This window comes from Cydia strobilella, chromosome 1 (assembly GCF_947568885.1).
Source record: "Cydia strobilella chromosome 1, ilCydStro3.1, whole genome shotgun sequence".
NCBI lineage: Eukaryota > Metazoa > Arthropoda > Insecta > Lepidoptera > Tortricidae > Cydia > Cydia strobilella.
In genome coordinates, this window is record NC_086041.1 from 4,608,083 (window position 1) to 4,619,752 (window position 11,670).

Below are 11,670 nucleotides of genomic sequence, written 5' to 3' on the forward strand. Positions count from 1 at the left end.
AAACACAGTAACAAAAATGAGTTTGAGTTTGAAAAATATTTACTATGGGCTTTGGAGACGATCAATTTTGTTAATTGACAATGTAGCAGAACCTATGTAAGGTTACGGAATATATACCTACCTAGTAACATGACCATCATCATCATCATCATCGTGGTGGCCTTTTGGTGATCCAATCTTGGATGTAGGCCTCTTCCCAGAATGGAATGATAGACGAAATATTTTTTCAACTATAGAGCTGAGCTGAGCTGATAGTAGTCACACCATCTGGTATGTTACGACTAAATTAAATACATATATGTAAATTTATATAAATTTGTAGGTAAATCGGAGGCATCGATTACGCGGATTACGAGAGAAGGTTACATCCTGAGGTTTTATGTAAACCAAAAATAAAAAAGAAGATGCAATTAGACGATTTTGACCTATGTGTGATACGTAAGAAAATACTTGAATTTTATACGCCAAAAAAGAAGTACCGACTATAAGAAAAAAGTGTAGACACCAAATAAATGGGTTCTGATTTTGATTACGGTGAATAAAAGTAGATGTAAGTCAAACGAGTTGCCAATCCACATTGTTCAGACTATACTAAACTGTTGCCATATAAATGTGAATAATAGCGCCCTCTTGACAATGATCATATATTCCTGGTCAGGCTTTATTATGGATATTCCGAAACATGTTTATCAATTACGTTATTGCCCTGTTAAGCTTTTGTTTTTTCGGCTCAAATTATTATAGGTATGGATTAAGAATGTTTTAAATATCATTATTGCATGAACATTTCAACACAATATTCATTACCTCTTAATGCTGGTTGAAATTGTATTCAGTGCACAAATATATTGTGTGCTTCAATAACTTTCATTAGCAAAATAAATTGAAATTAATATAAAATATTATCAATACATGTAGATTTTTGCAAGTCTCTACAATGTAGAGACTTAGACAGTAGATGTTATTATTTTGAGTTACCTCCACATTTGCGTATAACGCCCATTTTACGTGCAAAGTCGCGACATGTCTTCAAAGTGACAGTAAAATACAGGGCGCGCTCATAAATTTGTGAAAATATTGCAACCTGTCTCCCACAGAAGACGTTGGAGACAAAATAACGTTAAAATTTGCAAGAATTTTTACTAGAAGTTGCCATGTTCAAGTGTAATAATGGTTTATTTGGGAGCTTTTAGTCTGTTCCTATTGAAATTTAAATATAAAGTTTAATAACATATTATGTATGCTATGAATGTTATTTTGTGATAAACATGTATTTTTTTCACGTCACCAAATGTGTGCCGTTATAATCATACCCCTGTTTGACAGTTGCAATTTAGTTTGACATTTAAAAAAATACGAGTACCTACAAGTGAAACTTACTAAAGAAAGTCGATAAAATTATAACGTAAAACAGTACCGTAATGTATTAAAAAAAATATATAGGTAGCTTTTACAATAAAATGAACTGAATTGTTATTCGATGTAATTTTAATTCAATAATTAAAATTACATTATTGAGTTGAGTATTGTATATTCATTATTTATTTAATAAACAAATTTACTTACAAACTTAATATACCAAAAAAAAACAGAATTAAATAAATAACATATAAATCTTAAAAACTAAATCTAAAAATAAATAAAACGAATCTTAAAATAAATAACTAAAAACTATTTCCCTGCGGCATGGTGCCGTAGATGCTGGCAGAATTTTTTCGCTGTATCGCAATATTACTTATTCTTTGTTCGAGGAAGCTGCCAGCTCTACGATCGTCTGGATCGTCCGGTGGCGTCTGCTATTCTTTTAGACAATTCTTTAAATATAGGATGAGTCACATTTGTTATTATGATTTAGAAATTTCTTGCTTTCGATATCAATTACAGTGGAGTTCATATTTATATAATAATATAATCACTAGCTGTGCTGCAGCACTGGAACGTCTTTTCCCTCGCAATACCGGACTATGTTCCGTAATTCCTCATACAAAAGAAAATTATAAGGAAAATGGCACGGGTGGCCCCTGACGCGCCAGCTCGTCTGTTATTTATGGACTTACATATTCTAACGTTACCTTCTTTGTTAACTAGAGGTAGTAAAATATGTTAGGCTAAATTTAGAAAAGTTTTCGAAGAAAATATGGACCAGTAATCGCTTCCAGGACCAGAGGCGACACGAACGAAACATAGATTAAGAAAATCTGCTCTCTGCCTACACGTATTAGGACCTAAACTTTACAATAGGATCCCAACGAGCATAAAAAACGCTCGCACCAACTTAGGATTTATACTAAAACTGAAGTCGTTTATAATCCAAAAGGTGTATTATTCCGTAGCTGAATTATTGGATGAATAGCTCGAAGATTAACTATTACTCTTAATTTTGTTTAATGACATTCTTAAAATTTTATTGTTGTATTTTTCTTTGTAATAATGTATTTATGTTTTGACATCCATCTTGCATACGTACCTAATGTATGTATTGTACCGTATGTACCTAATTGTAACACTGGTAATGTATGATTAATTATAATTATGTAGGTTATTATAGGAAAAGATCATCATTGTGAACCAAACATCATTGGTGTGACAAAGGCGCAAAGGCTTCGGTGGCTCGGCCATCTGGAGCGAATGGGAGACGATCGGGCGGTGAAAAGAGCGTTTGAGGGAAAACCGACAGCACGCCGTCCGGTCGGGCGACCTAGGTACCGATGGGCGGATGTGGTGGACGCTGATCTGCGCGAGCTCCAGGTCCAAGACTGGCGAGAAACTGCACAGGACCGGGATCAGTGGCGAACTGTCGTGTTGGAGGCCAAGACACACTGGGTCGCTGCGCCAGAGGAGTAGGTAAGTAAGTATTATAGGAAAATAAATTTCTACCAAACTAGTCTGGGTGTCTGGTGACCTACGAGCTGGCGCTTTTTTTGCGCAGAAGCTCAGCCTCACTGTGCAGAGGGGGAACGCGGCCAGTGTCCTGGAAACAATGCCTCAGGCTAATTTAGGATTAGATTTAGTTTAATCACTGTTTTGTATGTCAATTGTGTTTACTTTTAATTTACATTATGATGTATATGAATTATGTATGATTAACACAAATAAATAAATATGAAACATGGTTATAATATATTCAAGATACCAACACTTCAAATAATCATATACTTACAAACAGTTACCCCCTTATTTAATACAACTTTACGAGCCTGAATTAGTTAAATTACATTCTGTCAAAATGACAGATAAAGACCAACGATTCAAAGCTAATTCAGGCTTGTAATATCAGGCGTTTGTGAATGATTGCTATAAATATTACAAAGAATATTGTAGCCTGGTAATTTTTCCTCATAATATAATATTCTAGTAAACGAATTTCAGTTGTCGCTGTGCCCAATAAGTAGAAAATTGAATCAATTCTATATTATGTTTGTACCAATATCAGCAAAAGCACTTTTCATTTCGGGAATATGCCAGTTGTTTACTTTTTCTGAACCTTTCAGCGTTTGTGTTCTAAATAGATCAGAGAATGGAGCATAGGGGCCCTTTTCTGATTAAAAGTCACATATTATTATGAAAAGGCACAAATATCTGTAGCTGGGAGTCAAACGATGATATCAAACGAAAACTAATTTAAATACCTAACTCTACACGACTAAGGGAAAACTTGTAATTTTAGCAGTTTATGTAATAAGAATAACTTACCTACATGTTATATTAGGTACTTTATTTGTGTCGTACTATTTAAGTGTATCATGAATATTATGATTGTTATAATTTTGAATATTTTTAAATGAAATAAATATTATTTTATCTTATGTAGAAGAGTCCAAGCTAACTTGGCACCGACTTGAACAGGGCAAAGCGACGGAGTGTCACGGCACACACGTTCGCTTCGCGTTCGCGAGTTGTTCGCTTACGTAACACGCTGCGTTATTAAATAGGCAACCTAATCGACGATGGACGATTTTTATGGACGCTTCACCACAAGTGTATAGTAAAATAAATTTTAAAACTTATCACCAACGTAGTTCCATAAAGACGTAGATAAATTTGACGTCAAACTCGACAAAGCGCCATCAATATCGTCCCGTGAAAAACAACGTCGTGCGGATGCATTACAATATGGAACATAGTTGCCAAGTCCGCAGATTTTTCAATATTTCTCAGTTATAGGGACTTTTTACTCATATAGGAAATTTGCGATAAGAATAATTATGCACTTTTTGCTTTGGAATCAGCCCCAAAATCACGAAAAAGTGTTTCTCCCCTAGAAAATGTCGAGGTCTTACCATCTAAATCTAAATGTATGAAACAGCCAAATTTGTTTTCGTGATTTCGGGTTTGATCCCGTAGTAAAATTTGCGTAGTACGAACTACATATTCCAATCTCAAAATATGGCTAGGGGTTGAAAAAACACCCTGTATATACCAACGAAGTAAACAACGCCTTTGTCGTGGTACATACCTTCTAAAAGCGTCTCTCAGTTCCCACACCGATATTATTATTGCTTTTATTGAATAATGTAAAACCGTCATGAAATATATTTGGAATCGTAGGTATGTGTCTAGTCTAGACTTATAAGTCTAGAGCTATAGCTCAAAGAGTCAAATAAAATATGAAAATTATTAATTAATATAAGGTAAAGTCAAGTAAAGTGAAGCGGTATATTTACGAGTTGGGCTCATTAAAGACGAAAGGCGACGACCGACCGCCCCGAAACCGCCAAACTTAGTCCCCATTTTCCTCTCTGGATATTTTCACCGGCGTAATTGACAACGGGTAAGTCTCGGTAGCTCAGTTGGTAGAGCGGTTCGCGAGTCGCAAGTTCTAGTCTCGCCCGGGGCAGTGAGTTTTTCCACTTTTCCTTTATTATTAAGCGTTGTGGTTTCGTTTGTACACGTTTTACTGCTTAATACAAAATTAATTTACACCAGCGCATGTGTACACTTAGCTTATGACTAGCTTTCTAGACAAGTCCATTAATAACACATGGATAAAGAAAGCTGATATTAAAGTCGCGTCGCGCGGAGAAAAATTGCGCTAAGAGTCTCGACTTAGACGGCCCTGGTGGCCGGCTCTAATAAAAAAATTGAGCTGACTATATATTTTTAAATACTTTATAAAAAAACCATTACATGAGACCAATTTTTCTCATCGCTCGCACAAAGGACTACTACTAGACTAGCTAAAGTATATTCTGTTTTTTTATTCCGTAGACTAAAATGACATTTCATGTGGTACTAAGAAATGTCATCTCATACACATGAAACGTCATTTTAGTCTACGGAATAAAAAAACTTACTTTAGTGAGGTGGAAATCACTTACAAATATTTAAAAAAAGTTCCAACGTAAAAACATGGAGGTGACATACTGTTGGCTGTTACTGTAGATATCTTCACACCTCACTACGCGTCACGTTTCTCACTGACGTGGCGGTCTTCTCAACTAATGTGACGCTGGCTGCGTACGGAGAACAAGATCTAAGACCCATTTAACTGCGTGTCTGATATATAAGGTATAGTTTGTCAAAGGACTGTCTCATTTCAAACATAGACAGAGAGAATCATAGTATATTTGTCTTACACTAGTACTAGCACCCAAAAGAAAAGAATGAGTATAGTTTTTTTTTGTTCTTATTTACTGGTCTAAATATATAAATATAACGAGAACAAAGAATGTAAACAAACTTGCAGGGATTATGGATTCTACACTTTTTTTTTTTTAATTAGTCATTGAGCACATCAACTGTGCAGAAATATGAAGTTGATAAAAGATGATATATTGTTGGTTCCATAATTTTGGCACTGTATCAACGGTTTAAGGATATTTTTGTATAAAAGTATACAATATTTCGGTTTAAGCAAAAATTCCTGTTTCGGTCGGACGCCAATAATTTAATCGCTGGCAATCCCAATATAACTCAGCAGGTCAGATTGTTTACGTTCTTTTTTCTTCTCTCATTAGCCTGGCCTCAAGATGATCTGTGCATTTTTATTGCTTAGACTCTTTCGCAGCGCAAATTGGATAAGTTAGACGCAAGGGAATGTGAGGATAATTAGGTAATCGGAATAACACCTTGTTACGCAGGAAAACGTTGATTTTTCCTCGTTTCTGACGAGACTTTCGTTAGCTTTCAGGAAAACCACATTTAAGGACCACGACTTACTAAGATTTTTATTCGAACGCTAAATGATAATATGTTTTTATTTAATTCGCAATGTTTGTACGCAAGTTGGTGTACCTACTAGAAACCTATATCTATTAAAATATTTCATATTTTTAACAGTTTTTTACACATTTTTATTTAGCTTTACCGCGTCTAACATTTGTATGTACACGATGGCTAAAAAATAAGTGCCAGCCAGGGAGGTTTTGTTGGGATTATACTGAGCAACTTTTACTATGGGACCAACCCCGATATCGCGACAAAAAATAGCGGCGGCTAGGTTCGTGTGACTCTTAATAAATACGCTTTTCCTCTTAACACGTGTTTTGACGTTATTCAGAATCTTCTTAAGCGGGTATTGCTGTATTTGTGTCCAAGGACTAAAAAAACAGGGCACCGTAACTTAAATGCCTCTTGCACTTACAGTGCAGGTGCATCGGGACGTGACGTCATCATTACCCGTGCACGAGCTGCGGCTAATTTGCATCCGAGACACAGAATAAATAATATTATCATATAGAACGGACACGCTACACCCCATCCCGATATTTTTTAGTGGTGGCAAACGAGCAGATTAATCACTTGATGATAAGGAATTATCGTCGCCCATTGTTGCGAACGCAACTTTTTATTTATATAAAATATTCCTAGCAGTAGCTAAACGCAGCCGTCGGGCTCGGTTAGTATGCGGAGGCTTTTTTAAAGCACCAATACGAACGCTCCACAACATTTGTATCGCGGCCAAGGGCCTGACACTCTTTGATAGAGAAAGATAGTCTTATTGCGATTCCTATAAGAGGAAAGAGAAAATAGTGCTATGCTTTGTCTTTATCACCGACCGGTGTTTTTTCATGGTCGGGTTATGGCAGCATAGGTAGGAGGCGATGGCGAAATACCGAAATTTATAAGAGTGAAAGAAAAAAAGGATTATGCTGCCATACATTAACCTGTCAATACATGAATATGTGCTTCTCTTACCCCTGGCCGCTCGGTTTCATGTCTATAACTACTATACTATGTCTATGATCGCGGCCAATTAGAGGCAACCTGCAACATCAGAAGTTGCATGGTTCATTCATTCTTTTAAAATTATGGCTTCAGTCCAGTGCAGTGGGATTGTTTCGCCAGTATCAAGGTAAATACGACTAAAATTGTACGGTTTGTACAGTGGTACGGTGATTTTATTAGCTCTTGTAAAGCGATAGCTGGACTTTACAAGTAGCACGTGGGCTACCGGCCGTTGACTCCAAAAAGGTGGTTAAACGCGCTTTAAGATAAATTCTCCATTTACTGCACACTACCACATTAGTTTACTGTATAATATAATAAGCTATAGATGTTACACTTTAAACAATATTAATGAGCAAAAAAACCGGTAGTACGAGTCGGACTCGCCCACCGAGGGTTCCGTACTTTTTAGTATTTGTTGTTATAGCGGGAACAGAAATACATCATCTGAAAATTTCAACTGTCTAGCTATCACGGTTCATGAGATGCAGCTTGGTGACAGACAGACAGACGGACAGACGGATGGACGGACACACGGACAGATGGACAGACGGACAGCGGAGTCTTAGTAATAGGGTCCCGTTTTTACCCTTTGGGTACGGAACCCTTAAAAACAAAGAAATTAATCACGAGGCTTACTATCAAGATGGCGTTCGAAACCGGAAGACTGCCAAGAAACTTCACTTATTGACACTGCCGGGCTAGCACGATTGGCGCGAGAGTATATCGCCGCGACATAGACTACCCGTCCCTCTTTAATTCATACAGTTAGTTAAAGACGGGTAGTCTATCTCGCGGCGAGATACTGTCGCGCCAATCATGTGCTCGGCCTACTGCCGGAGAGAAACTCTCTCTACTTTTTACTCATGTAAAATTAAATAGTTCTCCTATACTGTTATTTCACCGTTAAAATTTACGTACTGGTATTCACCAAGAAACCTCCAGGCGACCACAAGTACCCTAGAAGTGCTGTGAACTGTGTTCACGAAGTGCGGAACGTAGTTTTCACAAAGTGCAGAATGTGTTGTTCACGAAGTAGTTGCTCTTTGCCGCACGTCGCGCACTTAATTACTACTCCGTAGGTGGCGAACAAGTGCCCAGTTAATTATATTAAATCGTGTGATTCTATCCGGGAGCATGGCGGTAAATCAGGAGAAATATTAATTTAAAAGATTTATAGTACGTGTGAGAAGAATACTTTATGGAAACTACGATAATGGGTCTTCTTTATTAGGTACGAAATGGCAAACGAGTATTCTACGATGTAATATGAACCAAATTTAAGTTTTTAATCGATAAAACAAGGATAAAAAAAGTAATCCTTTAAATTTGTATTTTTCTAATTAAGTCATAACATTTTATAAACATAAAAAAAATAGCCACAACCGAATAAAGAACCTCCTCCTTCTATGACATTGAAGTCGGTTAAAAAGGTACATCGTTGGGTTATAATTATATTTTTGTTGAATATTTTTGTTATTTGTTATAATTCATTAACCGGATTGTCTCACCGGAAGATCAGTGCTGGAAGACACCAGCATCATGCTGAAATGAGAAAATTTCGTAGCATATTTTCCTTCCTATGTTTTTCTGTTATATTTTTTTTGTATCATTTTCGTCTTCTGTGCTTAAGAATAAATTATTTCTGTTCTAATCTATAGCTATAATTTATACAGGTTGTTCAATCTTTGGAATGGAAGCAAATATTTTTTATTATATGCAGTAAGGATTTAAACCCCTTACTATTATATGCATATAATAAAAAATATTTGTTTATTGAACTTCAATAGCTGTCAATGGAGTTGAATATCATATCCGCCGTATATGGCTCCGTATGCGGGAAGGGGTCAGCGTATATTCGGCAAAAATGTACCTCAAGCTTTGCTAAAACTATGCATCCTTTGACCAAATACCTATTCCGCCTCTACCTGACAAACAGTAAACACGACTTGTTCAAAGTGTCACTCAGCTAAACCCCCGCAGCTTGAAAAGAAGCGATCGCCCAAATAAATCGTCCACAATAACAATTTTCCTCTAAATTAATCCCCCAGTCACCGCAAGCCCGGTCCGACGCTATGATACGTCCCGGGACAATAACAAATGATTCCCAGACACTGGGGTTGTTCTTCGTTGTTACCGTCAGCCTCGCGTTCCTTGAACCTCGTTAGACTAAGAGCGTTTTCACATTGCTCGATCCGATATCGGATGTAGGATCCAACATCCCCGTAGTCAGGCCGCGGAGGCGCGCCCGGTAGCCTTCGAGCAACACCGGCTTCCGACATGTCGGAAGGTCGGAGCTAAAGCGATATCTTATCGTACAAATCATTCTGCCATTTTTGCGGGGGAAAACGTGCACACAGTCGCATTCTCACTTATTACATACAGAATCCAATCTGTAATGACGGTACAAATACATAGTACAACTACCTACATAGATAATGACACACGTCAAAGACAAATCGCACACACCTCGATCTCGATAGCACGAATGCCGTCTCCCTTCCCGGTGTTGCTCGAAGGCGGGCGCCGTCTTTAGCGGTCACGCACACTACAACAAGCATTATGCCTACACATACGCACACAAACAAATATTATCGGTCCGACAGCTGACGGGGGGCTCCGACATTGCTGAATTTATCGGAAGCGCCATTCCGATATCGGATGTCGGACAGCGCCTATGACAAAAACAGCCTTAGGAGAGTGCCATTGGCATTAAGTCCGCCTTTTTGCGTTATTTATCGTTTTATAGTAATGTAATAATATTTATTAAATGCATAAATAAATACATAGAAACACAAATATCTAACATTTTACAGCCTTCCGATATCCGATATCGGATCGGACAATGTGAAAACGGTCTAAAGGTGACGTTCGGGTAGCAAATGCAGTTGCATTACTGTTGCAGTTGATACCGCCGCTGTATCTGTCAATTTCTTTGATAAGATAAGAGATGAGGATTGAACGTCATAATCGCCCAGATAGCATTTATACGTCATTATGACGTCAGCGACGTCATAATGATGTCATAATTACGTCATTATGACGTCGCCTACGTCACTATGCTACCTGGGCGCAACAGTAATACGGCGGCGAACGTCACTCATTTTATTTTAAAATTGAGAGTAACAGCGGCGGCGTTGATGTATAGGTAATGTCACACTCACAGCTGTAGTTGGCATCTAATGTCACCTTTACACGAACTGCCGAATCGTATGCGTTAAATAGAGACTACTTATTAGAGAATATAAACAAAAAAATAATAGAAAAGACTTTTTTTAAATTGAATTGCCTAACGAAACTTTGACATCTTTTAATTCAACTTAAATGGTGAGTTAAAGATTGCCACCACTTTTTGCTACGAGTTAATTTAATCAACAAAGTGCGCGCCATTATAAGTTGAGCAACCTTAGTTTCCATTGTCAACTTTTCCTCACGAATAGCGTAAATATTTAGCGGCACTACCAGGAATAGCCTCGTTCCCGTCTTTGCCGGGATTTCAGTTCAGTTTAGAGCGTCGCCTTGACGTGCAAGGCTCGTTCCCCGTGATATTAAATAAAATGCTGCAGTCTCAAGGCGTCCGCTGAAATCTGCGCTGTATCGTTCCATTATTACTTGTCGGGTGTAATTTTACTTTGACTTGGTCTTGGTTTTGGTTTAACTGTTCATTGCTGTTTCTGGTTATGTTGAAAGATATTATAGGCGAAAAAACACCTGTGTTTTGCCTGTTTAGTTTTGATGATGTTGTGAGCGTCAAAGCATAAAATATGTATTTTCATTAGTAACGCAACACGACTTACAAGGGAAGGAGGTTTAGCAGCGTATCTTTAGCATCATATATCTAAAAATAACTTGGTTTGACGAAGCTTGTTGCAGAAAGAAAAAAAAAAGAAAAAAAAAACGAAATGTATTTACGACAAATCCTCCTGGACTCCTAGGTAGTGACTGTAGGTACTTTCCAGTTTTGTTTTAGTAATTCAAATTAGGTTATTTATTCAAAGTAAAATGCATATGTCACACCTACGGACAGACGTAATGAAACTACTACAAAGGTTCTGTTTTTGCTTCCTACTAAGCCCTAAATAAGTTAGACAGTTGTACTTACCTCTAGTCCGATAGAATGGCGATAGTTGTACTTCCAGGATTCTTCGCAAGTCCGCACTGACACTCACACACACACTACTCACAGATTTTTTGGTATGATATAGAAGGCAAACGCGCAGAAGAAACGAATGATGATAAGCAATCATCTTCGCACATGAACACATGCTACACCAGTACGCTCTTTTCTTGAAGGTTTGAAGGTCGTATCGGTCCGGACATACCGCGGGCGACAAGTTCATTCCACAGTTTAGCTGTGAGAGGCAGGAAGTTTCTGGAGAAACACACGGTTGAGGACTGCCAACCATCTAATACGCTGCATTACGTAGGCGAACAACACGTGAACGCGAAGCGAAACAATGCGGCGCGGGGTGAATCAATCCTTTGATACATATAGAAGTGTCC